This window comes from Bos indicus x Bos taurus, chromosome 29 (genome assembly GCF_003369695.1).
Source record: "Bos indicus x Bos taurus breed Angus x Brahman F1 hybrid chromosome 29, Bos_hybrid_MaternalHap_v2.0, whole genome shotgun sequence".
Taxonomy (NCBI): Eukaryota; Metazoa; Chordata; class Mammalia; order Artiodactyla; family Bovidae; genus Bos; species Bos indicus x Bos taurus.
In genome coordinates, this window is record NC_040104.1 from 47,339,599 (window position 1) to 47,352,027 (window position 12,429).

Genomic DNA, 12,429 nt, shown 5'->3' on the forward strand with positions numbered 1-12,429 from the left:
TCAGTCCTGAATATTCATTGGAATGCCTGATACTGAAGTTGAAACTCCAATACTTTGGCTACCTGATGTGAAGAACTGATTCATTGGAAAAGATCCTGGTGCTGGGAAAGATTGAAGGTGGGGGGAGAAGGGGACAACAGAGGATCAGATGGTTGGATGGCATGACCGACTCTTTGGACATGAGTTTGAGTGAGCCCTGGGAGTTGGTAATGGACAGGGAAGCCTGGTGTGCTGCAGTCCATGGGGTTGCCAAGAGTCAGACACGACTGAGTGACTGAACTGGACTGAACTGAACTTACACTTGATTGCGCTAGTGGTAAAGACTCCGCCTGCCAATGCAGGAAAGTCCAGCGTTTGATCCCTGGGTCAGGAAGATCCCCTGGAGAAGGGCATGACAACCCACTCCAGTATTCTTGCCTGGAGAATCCTGTGCAGAAGGGAACCTTGTGGATTACAGTCCACAGAGTCTCAAAGAGTCTGACACAATTGAGGCAACTCTTTAGCACATAGCAAAGTACTTGGCTCATTTTGAAAGTGAAGTGTTAGTTGGACACTCAGTTGTGTCCAACTATTTGCAACCCCATGGACTGTAACCTCCAGGCTCCTCTGTCCATGAAATTCTCCAAACAGGAGTACTGGAGGGTTGTCATTTCCTTCTCCAAGGTTGCTCATACTAAGTAACTAATATTCATTTGTTGACTGATCTGATTTCTCAAAGATATTGAGTTTTTACTGTATACCACAAACTGGATGTTGTATATTTGCTACATTTAATCCTTGAAATATTATGTAGGTACTCACACTATTGGGGCTTCCCTTTTGTTTCAGATGGTAAAGAATTCACCTGCAATGCAGGAGACCCTGGCTCCATGCCTGTGCTGGGAAGATCCCTTGGAGAAGGGAATGGCTACCCACTCCAGTGTTCTTGCCTGCAGAATTCCATGGACAGAGGAGGCTCCACAGTCCATGGTGTTGCAAAGAGTTGGACACGACTGAGCAAACAGCACCACTTCACTTTCGCTCATACTATTATATGCATGTGCTGTACTCAGAAGCTCAGACATGTCTGACTGTTTGCAAACCCATGGACTGTAGCCCACCAGGCTCCTCTCTCCATGGAGTTCTCCAGGCAAGAATACTGGAGTGGGTTGCCATTTCCTGATCCAGGGGTTGAATCTGTGTATCTTGACTATCCTGCTTTAGCAGACAGATTCTTTACCACTAGCACCACCCATTACATGAATAAATTATGTAATACATTAGTTAACATGAAATAGATATCATTGTCTTACTCCCTTTCCATAAAAGTGGACAAAATACACCTCTTTTTAAAAAATATTTATTTATTTATTGGTTGCAATGGGTCTCCATTAAAGTCTATGGGCTTCTCACTGTGGGGATTTCTGTTGCTGCAGAGCACAGGTCCAGGCCCGTGGGCTTCAGTAGTAGCAGCACACTACTACTGCTCAGTTGCTTTGTGGAATGTGGAATCTTTCTGGACCATGGACTGAACCCATTTACCTTGCACTGGCTGGTGGATTCTTATCCACTCTGCCACCAGGGAAGTCCAACAAGCACACCATTTTTCTAAATGAGCTTTCAGGCATATCCATATGACAGATAATGTGCTCATTGAGTGTGGAGGAAGAGAAGCACTTGGGGCAGGAATGAGTGGTGTGTGTGAGTGAGTGTGTGTATGTATCTGTGTGTTCAGTCTTTCACTCCTGTCTGACTCTGTGATCTTATGGACAGTTGCCTGCCAGGCTCCTCTGTCCATGGCATTTTCCAGGCAAGAATACTGGAGTGGGTTGCCATTTCCTTCTCCAGGGGATCTTCCTGACCCAAGGATCGAACTCGCCTCTCCTGTGTCTCCTGTATTGCAGATTAATTTTTTACTGCTGAGCCACCAAGGAAGCCCAGAAATGAGTGGTGATTCCTGTTTATTCTCAGCAGATTTTCTGAAGAAAACTACTTCGCATATCTGCTTGACACTAAAATATGAAAGTAAAGCTATAAAGACGGCATGTCATATTTTATTTTATGCAAAGTTTATAGTTATCATTCTTTTATAGTCTTGAATAGTTATATTAAAAGAAAAATCTGATGAAGAGTCTTTAAATTTCAGTACCTTATAGTTCCACTTATCAGAAACAAAATGTTTATGATACAGTTGATTAGTATACTTGCATTATAGTTTAAAGGAGCTTTCTGTTTAAATGTAATATACAGAACATGCTAATGGTATCAACAAAATGAACTGTGCATAACTCACGTTTATATTCTTAGGCTAATATGCAGACTGAAGCTATGCAGTAAGCCATTTAAAATAATTATGAAAATCTTCTCTGCAATTTCCACTTTATGAAAAATATCTCCATTCCATATCATATATTTCTCCATGGCTGAAAAATGCACTCTTTATTTTCTTTTAAAAAATACTTTCTATCATACTATTTATTGAGATAAAGAATTTGTCATGTGTAAAACATGAAATAAAATGAACTCCTTATGTCAAGGAGTTTTAAAATGGAGCCAGGAGACCAAAAGGATCTAAGGTACATCCTCACCAGGCAGAATCATGAATTTTTGAAATGGGCCAAAACACAAATATTTCATGGGCTCTACGAGAACACTATTGTCAAGGCAATCGATTTTTACCTTCCTCTAGTGATAGCCTTAGTCATCAATCATGTTTCGCTAGCCAAAACTAGCTTCTATTTCCAACTCCAATTAATTTTTTAAAATATACATCTCCTTTATTTGCCTTTAAAAGCCCCTGAATTTTACTTCCCATTTAAGACACTCTTTGGGTCACTATCTGATTCTGTATGTCCCAAATTACAATTATTCTATTCCAAATAAATGATTCTTGTTTGAGTGTTGCCTTCTGGGTTTGCCTAGGTGGACATACTTTGTGTTGGCAGTGGGACCTGAGGCAATCGCACCACTGTAGGACTGGAGCCTCCTGGAGAGATGTATGAGACTTTTGCACTCACAGTGTCAGTGAATGGCAGCTCCTCTCACCATGAGTCCTCTCAAGCACTGATATCCCCCCTTCTGTTTGAAGGAGTCACCTTTCTCTGAGACAAGGTACAGTTGTGTTTGTCCAGAGCAATCGCTGCTGGCAGGCTTCTCCTCAGCAGAACTTTCCCTGCTTGATGAGCACTCTACTTTTTTCTTTTTTTTTCATTACCACTGGAAGGGTTTCCCTGCTTGCTAAGTATCAACCTACTCTTTTCTGTGTGTGCATTTTTCCACATTATTGGACTGTCTTTTCCTAAGTCTCCTCTAGAGACTCCTACCTCAAGGATTCTAGCTAGTTTTGTACTGAGGAATCACAGTCTTTCTCTTTTAAATTTTGGTCCTAGTGGACTGAAAATACCTACCATAGACAATTTAAGACTGAACAAATTGAATGAGATCTTTAATTTCTAAAGAGTCGAGTACCACTTTGATACACTTGTAAATATCTGCAAAGATGGCAAAATCTTACTGAGCATGTTTCATGTTCTGATAGCTTGACTTGGTAACCATCAGGTTGAGGGTGCCAAAATATGGCTGGACAGAAATGTGTACTGAACATTTGCAATTAAGTTCCTACAAAACTGCTGCCAACCCTCCAGTAATTACAATGGCCATTATTAAGAATGTTCCAGTCGGATTAAAATCATTCACACGTAATATATTCAGTTCAGTCACTCGGTCATGTTCGACTCTTCGTGACTCCATGGACTGCAGCATGCCAGGCTTCCCTGTCCATCACCAATTCTCAGAGCTTGCTCAAAGTCATATCCATTGAGTCAGTGATGCCATCCAACCATCTCATTCTCTGTTGTCCCCTTCTCCTCCTGCCCTCAATCTTTCTCAGCATCAGGGTTTTTTCCAATGAGTCAGCTGTTTGCATCAGGCGGCCAAAGTATTGGAGCTTCATCTTCAGCATCAGTCCTTCCAATGAACATTCAGGACTGATTTCCTTTAGGATTGACTGGTTAGACTCTCAAGAGTCTCCTCCAACACTGCAGTTCAAAAGTATCAATTCTTCGGCACTCAGCTTTCTTTATAGTCCAACTCTAACATCCATACATGACTCCTGGAAAAACCATAGCTTTGACTAGATGGACTTTTGTTGACCAGGTAATATCTCTGATTTTTAATATACTGTCTAGGCTGGTCATAACTTTCCTTCAAACGTGTAAGCATCTTTTAATTTCATGGCTGCAGTCACCATCTGCAGTGATTTTGGAACCCCCAAAAATAAAGTCTGTCACTGTTTTCATTGTTTCCCCATCTATTTGCCATGAAGTGATGGGACGGGATGCCATGATCTTAGTTTTCTGAATGTTGAGTTTTAATCTAACTTTTTTACTCTCCTCTTTCACGTTCATCAAGAGGCTCTTTAATTCTTCTTCGCTTTCTGATAAGGCATATATCACTTTCACACATATACATTATCATGTGTAAAATAGATAGTTAGTAGGAAGTTGTTATAGACCATAGGGAGCTCAGCCCAGTGCTCTGTGATGATCTATAAAGGCGGGATGGGGTGTTGGAGGGAGGTTCAAGAAGGGATAGTTATATGAATACTTGGTCTGAGTCCCATTGTTGTACTGCAGAAACCAACAAAATATTGTAAAACAATTGTCTTCTTATTAAAATACATTTTAAAAAATGTAAAAGAGAGAGAGAGGGAAAGGAAATTTAGAAAAGAGTTTACTTAAAGGCAAAGTCTTCTAATTTCAAAATGGCTTTATTGAAAGTTTCATTGCAAAAAAAATAATAAAAAGGATAAGTGGTACCTAAAAAAACCTAGTTCACTGTAAACAAAATCCACTGTTACACCCCATATCTAACTTTGAAGGATGGCTACAGTGTGTGCCTCTCTCAGAGTTGACGAGACTCAGGAATTATCTGGTAAACTGCTGTGTTATTCCCTTAAGCAACCAAGGTGAAATTAAAAATTAATAAAGAAAAAAAAGAGAAAAAAATTAATAAAGAGAAACACTTCTTGATTTCTAGGAAATATTGAAATTACACTCCCGACTTTAAACCTGACTCAGAACCTGCAGATGGCATTCTGGAAAAACTAAAAGAAGCCCACTAAGGGTGAGAATTTTTATTAGAATCAGCCCCCCCCCGCGTTACTATATCCAGTTGAGGCAGGAAAATAAAATTTCACATTTTTATCTTCCTTTTTTCCCAATCCATATCTATTGGTTATTGACCCCATTTTTTTTCTAAGGATTTCTCCCCCAAAATCGATTGCCTTCTTGCTTGTCTTAGTTTACATCCTAAGAATGAGAATTAGCCTTCTGCCTGCCTAGGACATACAAGTTATCAGTTATTTCATTTGTCTATCTTTGGGAGTGACTCTAGAGTTTATAAAGATAATATATTTTGAACTGTTTTGAAGTGTTCAGTATTTCCCAAATATTTACTGTTTGGCTAAGCTGAAAATTGTCAGGGGCTTCCCAGGTAGCTCAGCTGGTGAAGAATCCACCTGCGATGCAGAAGACCCTGCTTGAATTCCTGAGTTCGAAAGTTCCCTTGGAGAAGAGATAGGCTACCCACTCCAGTATTCTTGGGCTTCTCTGGTGGCTCAGACAGTGAAGAATCTGCTTGCAATGTGGAAGACCTGAATTGAACATCCCTGGGTTGGGAGGATCCCCTGGAAGAGAGCATGACAACCCACTACAGTATTCTTGCCTGGAGAATCCCCATGGACAGAGGAGCCTGGCAGGATACAGTTTCATGGGGGTCACATTGTGGGACACAACTGAGCGGCTAAGCATGTCACCAAAAATTGACAAGATATTAAAAAGAAATTTTAGTGTGACTTTGTAATCAAAAATTGGTCAAATTAGAAGCTGATATTTAGAGCCCTTCTCCTCTAGGCTAAATTATCCATTGGGGTGGGGCTGGGATGTCCAACATAGGTGAAAGCATGTGTCAGTCTTTTAGCATCAAGGTTATAACCTAACTCTTTGAAGAATTGGGAGGAATGGTCCTTATTTCACAAAGACTTCCAAAGCTATAACTAAAGTTGAAGAGGCACTTCAACATTCCCAGAACATCCCCTATTTATATTAAAAGACTTATAATTCAAGGGTTTTCCCTATGTGTTGGAGATATAAAAGATTAACAGCATCTCCTCTGGAAACTCTCATCTTGACTAGCTCCAATTCCTTTGCTGACAAAGGTCTGTATAGTCAAATCTATGATTTTTCCACATGTGATCTGCATACAGTGACAATTTTACCTCTTATCTTTCAATTGTATAATTTTATTTCTTTTTCTTGTCCAATTGCTGTGGCTAGGACTTTAAGTACTATGCTAAATAGAAATAGTGATAGTGAGTATCTTTGTCTTGTTCCAGATTTTAGTGGGAAGGCTTTCAGCTTTTTACCATTGAGCATTATGTTAGTTATGAGTTTGTCATGAATACCTTTTATTATGTTGAGATGTGTTCTCTATTTACTTATTTTATCATGTTCAGTTCAGTTCAGTCACTCAGTCGTGTCCGACTCTTTATGATCCCATGAATCGCAGCACACCAGGCCTCCCTGTCCATTAGCAACTCCCGGAATTCACTCAGACTCATATCCATCGACTCAGTGATGCCATCCAGCCATCTCATCCTCTGTCATCCACTTCTCCTTCTGCCCCCAATCCCTCCCAGCATCAGAGTCTTTTCCAATGAGTCAATTCTTCACATGAGGTGGCCAAAATACTGGAGTTTCAACTTTAGCATCATTCCTTCCAAAGAACACCCAGGACTGATCTCGTTTAGAATGGACTGGTTGGATCTCCTTGCAGTCCAAGGGACTCTCAAGAGTCTTCTCCAACACCACAGTTCAAAAGCATCAATTCTTCGGCCCTCAGCTTTCATCACAGTCCAACTCTCACATCTCTACATGACTAATGGAAAAATCATAGCCTTGACTAGATGGACCTTTGTTGGCAAAGTAATGTCTTTGCTTTTGAATATGCTATCTAGGTTGGTCGTAACTTTCCTTCCAAGGAGTAAGCATCTTTTAATTTCTTGGCTGCAGTCACCATCTGCAGTGATTTTGGAGCCCAAAAAAATAAAGTCTGACACTGTTTCCACTGTTTCCCCATCTATTTGCCATAAAGTGATGGGACCAGATGTCATGATCTTCGTTTTCTGAAAGTTGAGCTTCGAGCCAACTTTTTCACTCTCCTCTTTCACTTTCATCAAGAGGCCTTTTAGTTCCTCTTCACTTTCTGCCATAAGAGTGGTGTCATCTGCATATCTGAGGTTATTGACATTTCTCCCGGCAATCTTGATTCCAGCTTCTACTTCTTCCAGCCCAGCGTTTCTCATGATGTACTCTGCATAGAAGTTAAATAAGCAGGGTGACAATATACAGCCTTGACGTCCTCCTTTTCCTATTTGGAACCAGTCTGTTGTTCCATGTCCAGTTCTAACTGGTGCTTCCTGACCTGCATATAGGCTTCTCAAAAGGCAGATAAGGTGGTCTGGTATTCCCATCTCTTTCAGAATTTTCCACAGTTTATTGTGATCCACACAGTCAAAGGCTTTGGCATAGTCAATAGAGTAGAAATAGATGTTTTTCTGGAACTCTCTTGCTTTTTATATGATCCAGTGGATGTTGGCAATTTGATCTCTGGTTCCTCTGCCTTTTCTAAAACCAGCTTGAACATCAGGAAGTTCACGGTTCACATATTGCTGAAGCCTGTCTTGGAGAATTTTGAGCATAACTTTACTAGCGTGTGAGATGAGTGCAATTGTGTGGTAGTTTGAGCGTTCTTTGGCATTGCCTTTCTTTGGTATTGGAATGAAAACTGACCTTTTCCAGTCCTGTGGCGACTGCTGAGTTTTCAAAATTTGCTGGCATATTGAGTGTAGCACTTTCACAGCATCATCTTTCAGGATTTGAAAGAGCTCAACTGGAATTCCATCACCTCCACTACCTTTGTTTGTAGTGATGCTTTCTAAGGCACTTGACTTTGCATTCCAGATGTCTGGCTCTAGGTGAGTGATCACACCATCATGATTATCTTGGTCATGAAGATCTTTTTGGTATAGTTCTTCTGTGTATTCTTTCCACCTCTTCTTAATATCTTCTTCTGTTAGGTCCACACCATTTCTGTCCTTTATCAAGCCCATCTTTGCATGAAATGTTCCCTTGGTATCTCTAATTTTCTTAAAGAGATCTTTCCCCTTCTGTTGTTTTCCTCTATTTCTTTGCATTGATCGCTGAGGAAGGCTTTCTTATCTCTTCTTGCTATTCTTTGGAACTCTTGTATCTTTCCTTTTCTCCTTTGCTTTTCACTTCTCTTCTTTTTCACAGTTATTTGTAAATAAATGTCAAATTTGTAAAATCCTTTTTCTGCATCTATTGAGGTGATCATTCTGTTTTTGATTTTTTGTTGTTGCTATCACAGTGCATTACATAGATTGATTTGTATATGTTGAACCATCCTTGTTAGCTTGGAATAAATCTCACTTGCTCATGATGTAGGATTTTTTCATGTGTTGTTGGAATTCATTTGCTAATACTTTCTAAAAATTTTTGTACCCATATTCATGAAAGATATAGCCCTATTATTTTCTTTTTTTGATGGTGTCTTTGTCTTATTTTGATATCAGTGTGATGGTGGTTTCAAGGAATATCTTTGGTAGCATTCCCTCCTATTCCATCTTTTGGAATAGTTGGAGAAGAATAGGTATAAATTATTTTATGTATCCTTGGTAGAATGTGCTTATGAATCCATCTGGCCCTGGAATTTTGCTTGTAGGGAGATTTTTTTTTTTTTTTAAACAGACTCTTTTTCACATCTAGTGATCTGTCTTTTCAAATTATCTATTTCTTTTTGATTCAGTTTTGGTGGGCTGATGTTTTCTTAGGTCAGTCTCCCAAGATATACAAATAAAAACAAAAATAAATAAGTGCTACCTAATCAAACTTACAAGCTTTTGCACAGCAAAGGAAACCATAAAAAAAGACAACCTATGAAATGGGAAAAATATTTCCAACTCAAGAGGAAACAAACCACCCAAGCAAAAAAAAAAATGGGGAGAAGATCTTAATAGTCATTTTTCCAGAGAAGACATATCTGTAGCCAGTAGGCACATGAAAAGACACTCACCATCACTAATTATTTGAGAAATGCACATTTAAACTACAGTGGGGTTACTACCTCACACTGGTCAGAATGCCCATCATTAAAAGGTCTACAAATATCAAATGCCAGAGAGGGTGTAGAGAAAAAGGAAACCTCCTATACTGTCAGTGGGAGTGTAAGTTGGTGCTGCTGCTGCTGCTAAGTTGCTTCAGTCGTGTCCAACTCTGTGCAACCCCATAGATGGCAGCCCAATGGGCTCCCCCATCCCTGGGATTCTCCAGGCAAGAACACTGGAGTGGGTTGCCATTTCCTTCTCCAGTGCATGAAAGTGAAAAATGAAAGTGAAAAGTGAAAGTGAAGTCGCTCAGTCGTGTCCGACTCTTAGCGACCCAATGGACTGCAGCCTACCAGGCTCCTCCATCCATGGGATTTTCCAGGCAAGAGTACTGGAGTGGGGTGCCATTGCCTTCTCCAGTAAGTTGGTGCAGCCACTGTCAAAAAAAATTATGAAGGTTCCTCAGAAAACTAAAAATAGAATTACCATATTATCCAGCAATCCAACATCTGGGTATATAGCCAGTTCAGTTCAGTCTAGGTATATAGCCAGACAAAACTATAATCCAAAAAGACACATGCACCCCTGTGTTCATAGCAGCACTATTCACAATAGCCAAAACATGGAAAATTAAAATGTCCTTTGACAGATGAATGGATAAAGACATGGTACATATGTACAATGGAATACAACTTGTTCATAAAAAAGAACAACATGAATGCAACTAGAGATTATCATACTAAGTGAAGTAAGTCAGAAAGAGAAAGACAAAAACCATACAATATCACTTATATGTGGAATCCAAAATACAGTCGAAATGGACCTATTTACAAAACAGAAAGAGACTCACAGACCTAGAGATCAGACTTGTGGTTGCCAAGGGGAAGGGGAGGAGAGGGATGAACTGGGAATGGGCATTGATAGATGGATACTTCTGCACTGACAATTGATAAACAACAAGGTCCTCCTGTATAGTACTGGGAAGTATATCCAATCTACTTGGAGAAACCATAATGAAAAAGAATATTTGGAAAAGAATGAATGTATGTGCAAAATTTAGTCATGATTTTGTAAAATGTGAGACTGACACAACATTGTAAATGAGCCATACTTAAATTTAAAAAAAAATGTTCTATGAAAAAAAAGAAAACTGCCTTTTTCTCTGTTAGTTCTCCAAAGTGAAATTAGACAGCTTAATATAAACTATAGAAAAGTTGTTATAGTAGCTCATATTTATACAATCTCCGTACTGTTGCTATATGGACCATTCAGAAAGTTTGCCAATATATCTGATGATATCACCTGGGGCATTAAAATTGCAAACCAGGAAAATGTGTCAGATTGCTCCTGCCTGCCCTCACTCCATCTGAAGATGTTTCAAGCCTGACATATAGAAATCTCAACTGACAGCTTGAGGACTCAGATATTGGGTTTGTAATTTGCTCCAAGCATTAATTTCTGTTTTTCTTTTGCTTCCCTCAGTGTTTGATAAACTGATAAGTAACCATAGTTATGTTATACTATATAATATGTCACTTGTTAAAAAAAAAATCCAGTCTTGGGCTGCAAAGATTGTCTTTAACTGCATGATCACATCTTTGGCTTTTTCAGAATAATATGTGTCTATAAGAGACAAAAAAATCATCTTTGGCTTCCTAGAAGTCATTTGTCAAGTTCTGCCAGTAACAAACTGCAAAGTGAAAGAGTTCATTTATATTTAATGATAGTTAATGCCCTAATAGAAGTTCCAAAGACTCTCTGTTCCCCATTCTGTGTATTTTCACTTTCTAGTCAGCAAAAAGTATGTCTATTTCATAAGGTTGTTATTAGGGTTAAATGTTAATATAAATGGGGCATTTAGTAACATATAAGGAACACAGTGAAAGTCACTCAGCTGTGTCTGACTCTTTGCGATCCCATGGACTACACAGTCCATGGAATTCTCCAGGCTAGAATACTGGAGAGGGTCGCCTTTCCCATCTTCCCAACCCAGGGATTGAACCCAGGTCTCCCACATTGCAGGCAGATTCTTTACCAGCTAGCCACCAGGGAAGCCCAAGGAATATAATAACTGATATCTATATGTGAGCCATAATTAACTGCGCTCTGTACTTTTATGTATGTACAGACTTTATGTACTTATGCTACTTATACTTTTTATGCTATTGCTTACTCAGATCTTCTCCAGGATCACTACAACTGTCAAGCTCTCTCACTGGTTGGAATGATAAATAAGGCTTATTTATCTAGGTGGCTTGATAAAGTTCCCAGTTTGGAAAAATGCTTGTGGATCACTTCTTGGCTGCCTCTTAACTGCTCAGATGTGGCCTAACCCTCATGATACTGACTTCTGTGGGACACGACTTTCTGGGACAGGTCCATCCCAGAGACGTGAGACAAAGCAAACTTAAAATGGATCAAACTTAAAATGGATATTTTCAGAGAAAACAATGTTGACCAAATGAGGGAAATACGAAATGTGAAATAAAATGGTGTATGTATGTCAAAAGATTTAAGAGCCATTAAAAGGGTGGACCTTACCCACATTTTCATCAGGTGGAACCATAAATTTTGAAATGGGCCAAAATAGAAATATTCTGAGGCCTCTGAGAGAACATCTGCAACATCTAATGGTTAGGGTTCAGTCAGTTCAATTCAGTCGCTCAGTTGTGTCTGAATCTTTGTGACCTCATGGACTTCAAGATGCTAGGCCTCCCTGTCCTTCGTCAACTCCCAGAGTTTACTCACATTCATGTCCATCGAGTTGGTGATGCCATCCAACCATCTCATCCTCCTGATGTCCCCTTCTCCTCCTGCCCTCAATCTTTCCTAGCATCAGGGTTTTATAAAATGAGCCAGTTATTCACATCAGGTGGCCAAAGTATTGGAGCTTCAGCTTCAGCATCAGTCCTACCAGTGAATATTCAGGACCGATTTCCTCTAGGATTCACTGGTTGGATCTCTTTTCAGTCCAAGGGACTCTCAAGAGTCCTCCAACACCACAATTTAAAAGCATCAATTCTTCCACACTCTGTTTTCTTTCCAACTCTCAGGTCCATATATGTCTACTGTAAAAACCATAGCTTTGACTAGATGGACCTTTGTCAACCAAGTAATGTCTCTGCTTTTTAATATGCTGTCCAGGTTGGTCATAGCTTTTCCTCCAAGGAGCAAGTGTCTTTTAATTTCATGGCTGCAGTCATCATCTGCAGTGATTTTGGAGCCCAAGAAAATAAAGTCTCTCATTGTTTCTATTGTTCCCCCAT